This window comes from Mirounga angustirostris, unplaced genomic scaffold (genome assembly GCF_029215605.1).
Source record: "Mirounga angustirostris isolate CCGP_5_RB_7025 unplaced genomic scaffold, mMirAng1.0.hap1 SCAF_9, whole genome shotgun sequence".
NCBI lineage: Eukaryota > Metazoa > Chordata > Mammalia > Carnivora > Phocidae > Mirounga > Mirounga angustirostris.
Window position 1 is genome coordinate 97,162,627 of NW_026991717.1, and position 12,071 is coordinate 97,174,697.

At 40.8% G+C, this 12,071-nt stretch overlaps 1 pseudogene; it reads right to left on the reverse strand.

The window, feature by feature from the left end:
• Positions 1-3,596: 3,596 nt before the first annotated feature.
• On the reverse strand, positions 3,597-4,809 carry LOC123862180 (cleavage and polyadenylation specificity factor subunit 7-like; annotated as a pseudogene).
• Positions 4,810-12,071: the final 7,262 nt, after the last annotated feature.

Sequence of the window (12,071 nt, forward strand, 5' to 3'; positions counted from 1 at the left end):
TTGGCCAATTTGTTTCATTTATATCCCTACCTGCCATTTCTACCCTCAATGGATTAAAGTAAATCTCAAATATTATCTAAAATATTCCAGTATGTATCTTTAAATAATAAGGACTCTTTTTCTAAAACACACAGTAGTATTATCACATCTTTAATTAAACAATAATCCCAAATGTCATCAAAGATCTAGTCAATGTTCTAATTTTCCTGATTATCTCAGAGATATTTTATAATTGGCTTGTTCAAATCAGGATCCAAACAAGGTCTACATATTATATTTGTTATTGTGTCTCCTAAGTATCTTTCTCTCTTTTAAAACATGTGGGTTTTTTTTTTTTTTTTTTTGGAGTAAAATAAAGATATAGAAAACTACACAAAAGGAAATATGGCAATGAATTTTCATAAATGTGAACACCTTCATAACTACAACCCGGGTGAAAATATAAACCTTTGCCTTCCACTTCAGGAGCCCCTTTCCATGAGACTCATCCCAATGATGAACACTGTCTTCCCCAATTACTTTTATAGTAATTGCTGCTTTGCAAATAGTTTCATCCCCCAGTTGTGATAAAATGTTTCTGGACATTATAATTTAGCTTTCCCGTTAAAAAAAAAAAAGATGTCTTTTAAGTTTTAATCTAATCATCTCTTTTTCTTACTTTTGGGTCCTTTGACTGGCAGAGTTTCCCATAGCCTGAATTTTGCTGATTACAAACTCACGGTATAATTCAACATGTTCCTCTGTCGTATTTCCTGCGAATTGGCCTCTGGATCCAGGGACTGGATCAGTCTCACGTTTGATCCTTTAGGCAAGAGCGTAGGAGGTCTTGGGCAGTTCTATAGGAGGCACATCTGGTTGTCTCCCTCAGAGTGCTGTTAACAGCCACTGACGATTACTGCCTGTATCTAGTAGTTCATTTCCTTTACAAAATGGACATATTCTAATTTTAATAATTTCTATTTCATTTGTTAAATACTACTAATAAAGAGATACTTCCCCTAATCTGTTATTTGGCCACCCAGTGGTATAGTTTATATAGGAAAGCAGGATCTTTGTTTTTATTTATTTATTTATTTATTTAAAATATTTATTTATTTATTTTAGAGAGAGACAGAGAGAGTGAGCGGGGCAGAGTGAGAGAATCTCAAGCAGACTCCCAGTGGAGCACGGAGCCTGGTGGGGGCACAATCTCAGGACCCATGAGATCATGACCTGAGCTGAAATGACCCATGAGATCATGACCTGAGCTGAAATGACGCTCAAAAGACTGAGCCACTGAGGCGCCCCTCTTTGTTTTTATTTAAATCATTTTTCAAGATAATGAATTGATTCCTATCACATTCTGAAGGTGATCAGTTCTTTATATAGGTATATATAAAAAACATACATAAATACATATATACGTATATACATATTATATATGCACACACACATATACATATCATTATGACCTCATAGATGTAAACATATTTAATTTGTTTCAGTCCATCAAAATTACTATTATTGTGATGAAGCTCCACTTGTCTCATCTTTGACCAGTGAAAACTTTATGTTGTCTCCTGAAATTTTTTGAGGTGACCCTAGCAGTCTAATAATTTCCTTGGTATTTGGTAGACAAGATATTCCAGGCTTATCTTGTCATTTTCTGCCACAGACCTGGAATCAGCCATTTTTTCCCTAGAAACTCCAGTTTCTTTTAGTGAAAAATATTATTTCAAGACAACAGTTTGGGCACTAGAGATGCTTATTTTTACTAGGTTGGTCATTATTTCTATTCTCTGTCTCTGTCTCTATTTATATTTACATATGCATATAACTTTTATATGCTACATATAATACATAAAAATATATACCTTATTAATCATTTAAAAATAAGTTATAGCAGCACCTGGGTGGCTCAGTCAGTTAAGCAGGTGCCTTCAGCTCAGGTTATGATTTCAGGGTCATGGGATCAAGTCCCGCATTGGGCTCCATGGGGAGTCTGCTTCTCCTGCTCCCTCTGCTCATCCTCCTGGCTTGTGCTCTTTCACTCTCTCTCTCTCTTACTCTCTCAAAATGAATAAATAAAATCTTAAAAAAAATAAAAATAAAAATAAGTTCAAATATCATGACACTCCGCTCCAAATGACACTCTCAGTAACATTCAACCCTGTTATCATTTACAAAATTTTAACATTGACTTGATAATATCATCTAACATACAGTCCATATTCAAGTTTCCCCTTACTCTCCAAATGGCATTTACATATATTTTAAAAATCCAAGATGAAATCCAGATTTATGCATCCTGTATGACTGTTAATGTCTCTTTAGTCCTCTTTAACATAGAATAGTTTCCTGACATTGACATTTTGAAGTCTGAGCTGTTGTCTTGTAGAATGTACCATAATTCTTTGTTGGCCCTAGGATTAGATTCAAGTTAAATATTTTGGCAAGAATACTACATAGATGATACTATTTTCTTTTGTAGCTTATGAGAAAGAGGTGTAGAATGTTAATTGTTCTGTTATTACTGAGAAAGTTTGATGACTTGGTTAAGGTGTGTCTGTCAGATATCTTCACTGTAAACATCTTTTCCCTCTTTTTAATTAAAAAAGAGTCTTGTGGGGTGATAATTTGAATAACATAACTATCTTCTTCAACAAACTTTCACTGAATGGTATTAGCATCCTCTGTTTATCCTTGCTTGAATCAATTATTAAATAAGGGTTGCAAAATGGTGATTTCTCACTAAACCATTTCTTCTATACTTATTATTTTCTCCTATATATATTATTTTTCTGTAAAGGAAATCTTTTCCTCTTTCCTCTTTTTCTATCCTTCTCTCTGAGTTTCACCAAGGGAATTACGGATATTTAAGTTTATATTATTCAGTGTGGCCAGTGGCAGAGCCTTTGAGCTGGCTCCTTCAGAGAAATGTTTGGTCCACTTTAACTTTCTTGTCACAATCAGAAGGACACTTTGTAAAGTATACAGAAATGCATAATATAAGGTCACACATCATATATCAATATTGGGCACAGTGACCAGTATCCTATTGAAATGAACCAAACTTGCACCCTCCTGAACCATGTCCATTCTTAGTGGGAGTCAAGCCAGTGAAGAGCATTTTCATTTTCTCAAAATCAAACTCTATACCCATTAAACACTAACTCCTCATTCTCCTCTCCCCCAGTCCCTGGTAAATACCATTCCACTTCCATGTCTATGAATTTGACTACTTTAGATACTTCAATAAGTGGAATCATATAATATTTGTGTTATTGTTCTTAGTTTTTAACAGATCACAACCCTATTTTATTATTTAAAAATATTTTGTTGCAAAAGGAAAAAAAATGCAAGGCAGTATAAAAGATTGACAGTACCATCAAATTTATTACACAGTTTTCAACTTATCAGAAAGACGAATCACTGACAACATGGGGAACAAGGCCCTTTTTTCCCTTGTTTGCTGTCAGGAATTAAAACTAAAAATTGTATAATTGAGTAAAAACAAAACAAAAAATGGGGAGAAAAAAATTCCCCAGGTAAATGGTTTTTCTCACATTCTATATTTTTTCCCTTAAACTATCACCTTACTTGGTTGTCTCTGCATTTTAAAAAGGCATGAGATGCTTGCAGTGGATATCAGGGGGAAAAGGAGTGACTCCAAAGCTTGAGGAGGGAGGTGGTGGGGATGGAATTGGGGGTGGGGGCAGGTGAAGGGCTGAAGGAGGGCAACTGAAGTGGGGCAGCATATGTGGGGCCTATCTCCCAGGTAGATGAGGGTACAAGGTCCTGAGGGTGTGGTCTATCCATCAGCAGAAGCACTAGAATCTCAGGAGTGGTTCCATGGAGATATCCCCCTTCTTGAGACTCAGATACACATTTCTGAGACTATACCTCAAACTGTGACAGGTTCTACCAGGTGGTTGGCCTCACGTCCACTTTTTCTCCATTAAGAACTTTCCTTGGGGGCACCTGGGTGGCTCAGTTGGTTAAGCGACTGCCTTCGGCTCAGGTCATTATCCTGGAGTCCTGGGATCGAGTCCCACATCGGGCTCCCTGCTTAGCAGGGAGTCTGCTTCTCCCTCTGACCCTCTTCCTCTCGTGCTCTCTATCTCTCATTCTCTCTCTCTCAAATAAATAAATAAAATCTAAAAAAAAAAAAAACTTTCCTTGGGAGGAGTTCCAACAATTTGTGAACAGAGTTTTCAGAAGCTTTTACCACCTCAGCATACCCTTTAGATTGGCCATTTGCTCCATTCTCTGCAAATTTCAACTCTATCACATCATAGATTCCTACCAAGTGAATGACCTGGATCTGCTGCTGGTCTGTGGTCCACCAGGAGAAGTTGCCCACATAGTTCACCTATTTCGTAGGCTGTAGGTATGCAGAATTGCAGGGGTCTTGTTGCTGGGCTTGGAGATGGCTCCTGGCAAACAGTAGGAGGTGACTCCGTGTTGCTGCTCCTGTCATCTGAGGGCTGTGAGGTGGCCATTAACACATCATCATACAGGTCAATCTGATCTGTATTGCTGAACTCCAGGTTCTGATTGAACTCTTTGTCAGCATATATATCAATCAAGTTCATTCCTTCTGATATGGCTCTAAAAGGAAGATTGAGAGCCCAGAGAGTGGCTTATTTCACTTAGCATAATGTTCTCAAGGTTCATGCACATGGTAGCATGAAAAAGGATTTCCTTCTTTTTTTAAGGCCGAATAATAACCCATTGTATGTATACACATGTGTTTTTCCATTCATTAGTCAATGGACATGTGGATTGCTTTCACCTCTTGGCTACTGTGAATGGTACTGCTATGCACATGGTTGTGCAGATATTTCTTTTTTTTTTTTTAAGATTTTATTTATTTATTTGACAGAGAGAGACGGAACATAAGCAGGGGGAGGGGGAGAGGGAGAAGCAGGCTTCCCACCGAGCAGGGAGCCCGATGCGGGGCTCAATCCCAGGACCCTGGGATCATGCCCTGAGCCAACAGCAGACGCTTAACGACTGAGCCACCCAGGCACCCCTGTGCAGATATTTCTTCAAGACCCTGCTTTCAGTTCCTTTGGCTATATACCCAGAAGTGGGATTGCTGGAGCCTTTCCTTCCTTCTTAAGGCTGCATAGTATTCCATTGATTGTATATACCACATTTTGTTTATCCATTCATCCCTCCATAGACATTTGGGTTGTTTCCATATTTTGGCTATTGTGAATAATGCTACCATGAATGTGGGTGTACAGATCTGTTTCTGGGTTCCTTCTTGATGAATGCCTGCAGGTCCCTGTTCATTTGTTCATTCATTATGCCTACTATGTGCCAGGAACAGTTGTAGGCATTAGGATACCTCAGTGATCAAATCAGACAAAAGCACCTGCCCTATTAGAGCTTAAATTTCAAGGAGGGAAGGCATTCCATAAAAAATAAATATAATAAATAATGTATTAAGTGAGATTATGATACATGCCTTGGGGAAAAATAGGGCAGAGTTGGAGTGATAAAATGAGATGGATGGGTTGCAATTTTAAATGGGATGCTCAGGATAGGCCTCACTGAGAAGTGACATTTGGGCAGAAATTGACAGAGCTTAGGGAGGAAAGCCCAGAAAATAAGTTCTAGTCAGCCGTCAGGGAGAAATGATAAGAGTATCAGTTTAAGTGATTTCTTAACCAAAATTAGAAATGTGTAAAGAATTGAGTTTTTAGGATTATGTCAGTGGTAATCTTTTCTCTGGTGGACATCATTTAGTGCAATTATATATAGAATACAGTTGTGGCAGAGACATTTCTCTGTATTCATCGGACTCTTTCATTTCCCTCCTGGGCTCACAGGAAGACTACTTTTCCCAGACCCATGTCTAGGTGGGACCATGTGACTAGTTCTGGGTGAAAGAATGCAGATAGAAGTCATGTAGGCCTCCAGGTCTCCACCTCCCAGGTGGTCCTCCATCCTTCTCTCTCTCTCCCTCTGCACTTGGGTTTGATGGAGGCAAAGGATCTAGTGGAGGACTCCAAGGCTCAGGGGACAGAGGAGCCACAATATGAAAGAAGCTGGGGCCCCTGAGTCCCTGCCAAATTGATGGCATTATGAGATGAGCAAGAATTAAACCTTTTGTGTGAGTGTAAGCCATTGAGATTTGGGGTGGTTTGTTACAGCAATTAGCCAATTCTAACATGTCTCCTACCCTAACATAGAGCTGAAGCCAGCTGGAAGTTATTTCTTTTCTAGTTATGTGTAAAGCAAACATCCCTACATTGAGTCCCAGGTAGACAGCTCCCTGGACAGATGGTGTTGCTGCTTTTCTTGCACAACTTTCTGCTGCTCCCACCTGAGGTTTGCTGGGGGTGAGAGAACAAGGCCTTCCCTACCTTGAATAAGACTCTAGATTCATAGACTTTAGATGCTATGAATGTTTTGCCCCTCTGTGCAGGACTTCCCATGCAGGACACCACAAAAGGTGCTTCCGCCAATGGCAGGGCCTTCAGGGTAAAACTGTATCCAAAATAATCTTAAATACATCGACTCCTAGCTTCCCGACTTTACCTCAGAAGTAAAGCGTTGCCTGGTATCTTCCAGTCATTTCCTGTTCTTTTTCATCCCACTCAGATGGAACGATCACTGTCCCCTCTTTGTAGTTTATTCTAAAATGTCTTTTGGGTGTTTTGGGGGGCTTTTGTTTGTTTGTTTTTGGTCCCGGGAAAGTAAAACACTTTTCTCCATGGGTCTTAGCTTTAAATCATTGGCATACCTCAAGTTTTGACTAAAGAAGTTATTTTAATGAATTTCAGGTTTTGGGGAATGGGTTGATTATCCAAGGCTCTAAAATGTCTGTCAGTTTTCCTGAGTTCCCTCTAGTTCACTAATGTCTTGTCACAGACAGCTGGAGTGCCCTGAGCCACACTCCTGGCCTGCCTGATTTCAGTAGTCATACGAACAATTCCACGTGTATGGACAACATCCTACCTCAAGTGTACGCATGGTGTCTCTCTGCTTTTCTTAGTGCTTTCTCAGAAGCTGTGGAAGTTGGCTCAATTGGTATGTGGGTTTAGGGGAAGCCAAGGCAAGACAGTTGGAAATGGAAGTGCTAGAAAAGGCAGACCCTCAGGATGGGACACTGAAACTGGTGAGATGAAAGCAAGGACCCCCGTGCCAGTGGTGTGTGCCATGGAGGGAACCTCTGGTGAGCTCATCCTCATAAATGCTAAGAATCTCACTAGCGGAGGACTGGCATGAGGTTTAGGTAGAAGGGGAAAGCACTGACTTCCACAGTACTTATGAGGGTAAGTATGAGGATGGTGGAGTCGACTGACTTTTATTATCTGCTCTAAAAACCTGGAAGAAAGAGAATGGTCTAACTATCAATTCAGGGCATGCTGTGAAGCCCAGAAAGTGTTCATGGCAGCATTACAGAGCTGCTTATCAACTGGTGGGTGACAGATGTGCTAGTAAGGAGACTGCTCGTCATTGACAGGTTTCCTTTTGGTGAGATCAGAGCCCTTATAAGGAAGGTATAGGATGTTGAGGCATGGGATGGCATATTTCGTGGATGTACCTGAGAATTCTGAAGCCCTATATTCTTCAGAGTGGGAAGAAACATTCCCCTCCATCTTGCTAGAGAAGAGCAGCCCCCGTTTGCCAACAGATGACACGAAGCCTTCACCTGAGGAGGAATTCAGATGATGCTCATCATTTTCCGGGTCTACCCACACCTTCCACCATCGCCATCAGATGAATAATTAGGGTCAGCTCTTGGCATAGCCCAAGCAGTCCCTGCTGCAGGAGCAGACAGCACACTTCTGGAAGAACTGCAGGATCTTACTAATATGTCCTGGGAGGAACCTAGAGATGTGTGTGGGAGTAGATCTTGAGGGTGCTGGGTAGAGGGAGTGGAACACGAAGTTCTGTAGGGAAGCATTTATTGACCTGGAAGCACCTTCCCATGATGCAGGATTTAACTTCCTGGTTAAGGACCCTTAATAGGTTGCTAGCTGGGTTCTTGGGTAGTTGATATGACAAGAGCTTATAATAAACGAGGCAGAAATGCCACAACTGCCTGGGCCAAGTATGGAGAGAAGAGCCAGAAGGGCATGTTTGAACTGGTTTACTGAAGGACACCAGAGAACCTAACCAATGACTGCGTTGCCCAGGAAGAGGGACCCTTCACTAAGACAAGAAGGAACACATTAATGAGAGTGGCAGTGGGTGCACTGAGTCAATGGTGGCTGTCCTCCACAGGCTGGAGACCATGGCTCTCCACCCCTCAGACCTCAGGATGGGACATGGGAGCTGGTCAGTGGACTGTCCCTGTAAACGGCCCATGTCTCACCTCAGGCGTGCGCTAGGGGATCGCTCTGCTTTCTGCTTTAGGACTTCCTCCAAAGTCTTTTTGGTCCACATAGATGTGATCCAGAAGTGTGGGGGAAATTAATGCCTTAGGGGAGAGACTTCAAGGAACGAGGAAGACGTTAGGGAGTGAATCCCCCAGGCTCCCTGTCCTTCAGTGGGATAACGCTGAGACACATTCTCCATGGTTCCTTTGAGGGTCTGTAGTGGGACCGAGTGGTCCGATGTCCACAGCAGTAAAAAGTCTCCCTGTTTTGGCCTCTTTTTTGCTCAGAAAGTCACCATGTGTTATTCCTTCTCCTGTTCTGTCTCCCTGTCTCAGCAGCCTCATTCCTGCTCCCAATTCAAATACCACACCCCAGTTCTTATCTCACACTTTGCTTTTAGGGGAGCTCAAACTAAGGCTCTTCTGCGCTAGAATGTCAAGTTCCTAAAGTTCATATCTGGGTAGCATAGTACGCTGGGCACAGTTAGCCTATTAAAATATCCTCATTTGGAAAACGTATCCTAGCTTAGCATTAGCTGATTCTTGGTACTACTGGCATTCTCAAAATTATAGTACATTTCACTCTCTTTACCTCAAGTCCATTTAGGAGGAGGCAATATTTTTCCTACAAATATTACCCAAGCCCCACAGAAAGTTCTTGATAGCAAAGCTGAGACAATATAGGGAAAGCAAGATGGACTTAACTCCTGTAAAGTCGCTGGTCTGAGGCAAGGGTTAAAATCTCCATAGACTTAGAGACAAATACCTCCTGGGAAAGAGAACAAATGACAGATAACAGCCACCAGGTTGTCTGGGCAAAATAAGAAGTAACAATTCAAAGCCTGCTTGCACAAATATTTCTATTTTCCAGGAGCCCTAAAGAACATCGACCACAAAGGCATCCTGTGACTCTCTTGTGTCCACTAAAAAGTAACAGCCACAAGATAATGACCGTGGGACTGAAGGATGCTTCCCCACCCACAGCCCCTCACCCTTTGGAAAAGTGCCTTTACAAGCCTAGCAAGCTACCCCTTCAGGGAGTGACATTCCTCTTTCTCATCGGCTCCTTGTATATAAGCTATCTCTAATAAACCCCACCTGCTTTCTTTGTCTCACGTTCATTTCCATGACATTGAGACTCAAGAACCTGGTCTTGGGGGTCCAGTAACAAAGCCAGATAAAGCTCACAATATGAGTGAGCAAATAGCCGGAACCACTATATTTCATACAGAGCAGGTGTTATTAAAAGCAGTAAGGGGACCTAATTAGGTCTAGTGCAATTGAAAGTAATTGCATTTTCTCACGTAAGCACTTCAGTGTGTCCGCATGCTGAGCCTTAGTTCTCCATGCTAACTCCCATCACTTATTTGCACAGCCATTTGCTAAGACCCGCTTTGCCTGAATTATGTTCATCTGTTAGAGTTTGTATCTGACTTACTTTCGATCTGTACATCAGATGTCTCTGTTTCCACCTTTATCAGGAAAAAATCTTTCCTGATTTACATCTCAGATCTTGAAATATTCTCTCTCTGTAGACCCAAGCCTTACCACTTCATTTGAAAGCCTCCAGAATCTCATTTTGTCCACATTATCTTCTCTCTTAGGAGTGCAAGATCGCACTGGCTCCAGGCTCTCCAAACTCAGAACTCCTCTGAGCTCTCCTTTCCTGCCACCCCCAGATAGGCCCTCAGCGCCAGGCAGGCAGTAAGATTCAGACTGGTTGTTTAGATGTTCCTTGTCCTCACGGCTGTGGTTTTTCACTAGAAATTCCTTGATGTTGAAAATAACATCTTTGTAATTCAGTTCCTAGCACAAGGTCATGCACAAAGAAACACTTAATATAATCTTTTTTGTTGTTGTTGTTTAGTGGGGAGAGAGAGAGAGAATCTTAAGCAGGCTCCCTGCCCAGCCTGATGCAGGGCTTGATCTCACAACCCTGAGATCATGACCTGAGTGGAAACCAAGAGCCAGTCACTTAATCCACTGAGCCACCAGGGTGTCCCTTGATATAGTCTTTTATAAATGAAGACTGAGGGGCACCTGGGTGGCTCAGTTGGTAAGCATCTGGCTCTTGGTTTTGGCTCAGGTCATGATCTCATGGGTCCTGGGATTGAGCCCCAGGTCTGGCTCTGTGCTCAGCACGGAGTCTCATTCAAGACGCTCTCCCTCTGCCCCTTCCCTACTCTCGAGCTCTGTCTCCTTCTCTCTCTCTCTCTAAGATAAATAAATAAATAAATCTTCAAAAACATAAATTAAGACTGAGCCAGATTTAAATTTAAAGAATGTGAAAGAAAAATTTTAAATGTGACATTTTAATATAATCTAACAAGTGAACAATATTTTGCCTTGGGTTAGTATTAGAAGGTTGGTGAGCAGGTTCACCTAGCTATAATATACTTCTTAATACTTAGAAGCCCAAAGTAATTTAAAAACACAAGAAAATACTAAGTTATATGAATTGGAGAAAGGAGAGTAACAGAATCATGAATGACAGAGATTATCTAATTCAACTCCCTGATTTTACACCCGTGGACTCAGAGGTAAAGAGACTTGCTTAGGGCACTAAGGTAGTTAGTGGAATAGTGAGTCTTCTGATTGGTAGGACTGTATTCCTCTACCGTGTTGTGTGGTTGTAGGGAATAAGCCTGTTGGTTTTTCTCAGCTGTAGGCTTACCAGGAAGTCAGGAAGGACTCCTAGGGATCTAGATAAAGGGGGGAAACTCTTCAAATGTAGACTAAAGTTTTACGAACAAAGATATTCATTATAGACTGTTTATAATAGCCAACAAATTAGAAATTATCTGAATCCCAACAATAAGGAAAGAGTTAAGTAAATAGTAGGATAGTGGAATAACAAGATAACGCACAATGAAATACTATGCAGCCATTAGGAGTATTCTAGAAAAAAAGTTTAACACCATGAGGGAAAAGCAGGATACTAAATTTATATATAGTATTATCTCACCTGGGTAGACATAAATATAAGGTATAAAAAAGATAGAGACAAAAGCATACTGAAATTATAACTGGTTGTCATGTATCTCCGGGTGCTGAAACTAGGTGGTGATTTTTATTTTTTTAAAGATTGTATTTATTTATTTATTTATTTATTTGAGAGTGAGAGCAAGTGCAAGTGGGCAAAGGGGCAGAGGGGGAGGAACAGGGACAGGGAGAGAATCTCAAGCAGGTTCCACACTGAGCGTGGAGCCCCATGTGGGGCTCAATCTCATGACCCTGAGATCATGACCTGAGCTGAAACCAAGAGTCTGGTGCTTAACTGACTGAGCCACCCAGGCGCCCCTGATTTTTATTTTTTTAAAAAATAATGTTCTAAGGGTGCCTGGCTGGCTTGGCCAGTAGAGCATGGTACTCTTGATCTCAGGGTCATGAGTTCAAGCCTCATTCTGGGCATAGAGCTTACTTAAAAATAAATAAATAAATAAATAAATAAATAAATAAATAAATAAATAAATAAAGTTCTAAACCTTTCATAATGATTTTTCTAACAGGAAACACTTTTAAGCAGAAACAATATGATGATCTAAAATGTATTAATCAAAACCTATCAATTTTTACATGAGAGTTTCAATATCTCTGCATCAATCTTTGAATAAGAGAGGGTGTATATCAGGAGAAGCCAGACTTTTCATCATAGTAATGTGCTGCTGTGGATATTTTTGACATGCCAAATATAAAGGAAGTAACATCAGAAAATATCAACTGGTTTTATAGCTAATTTGTGAAACTGACAAGA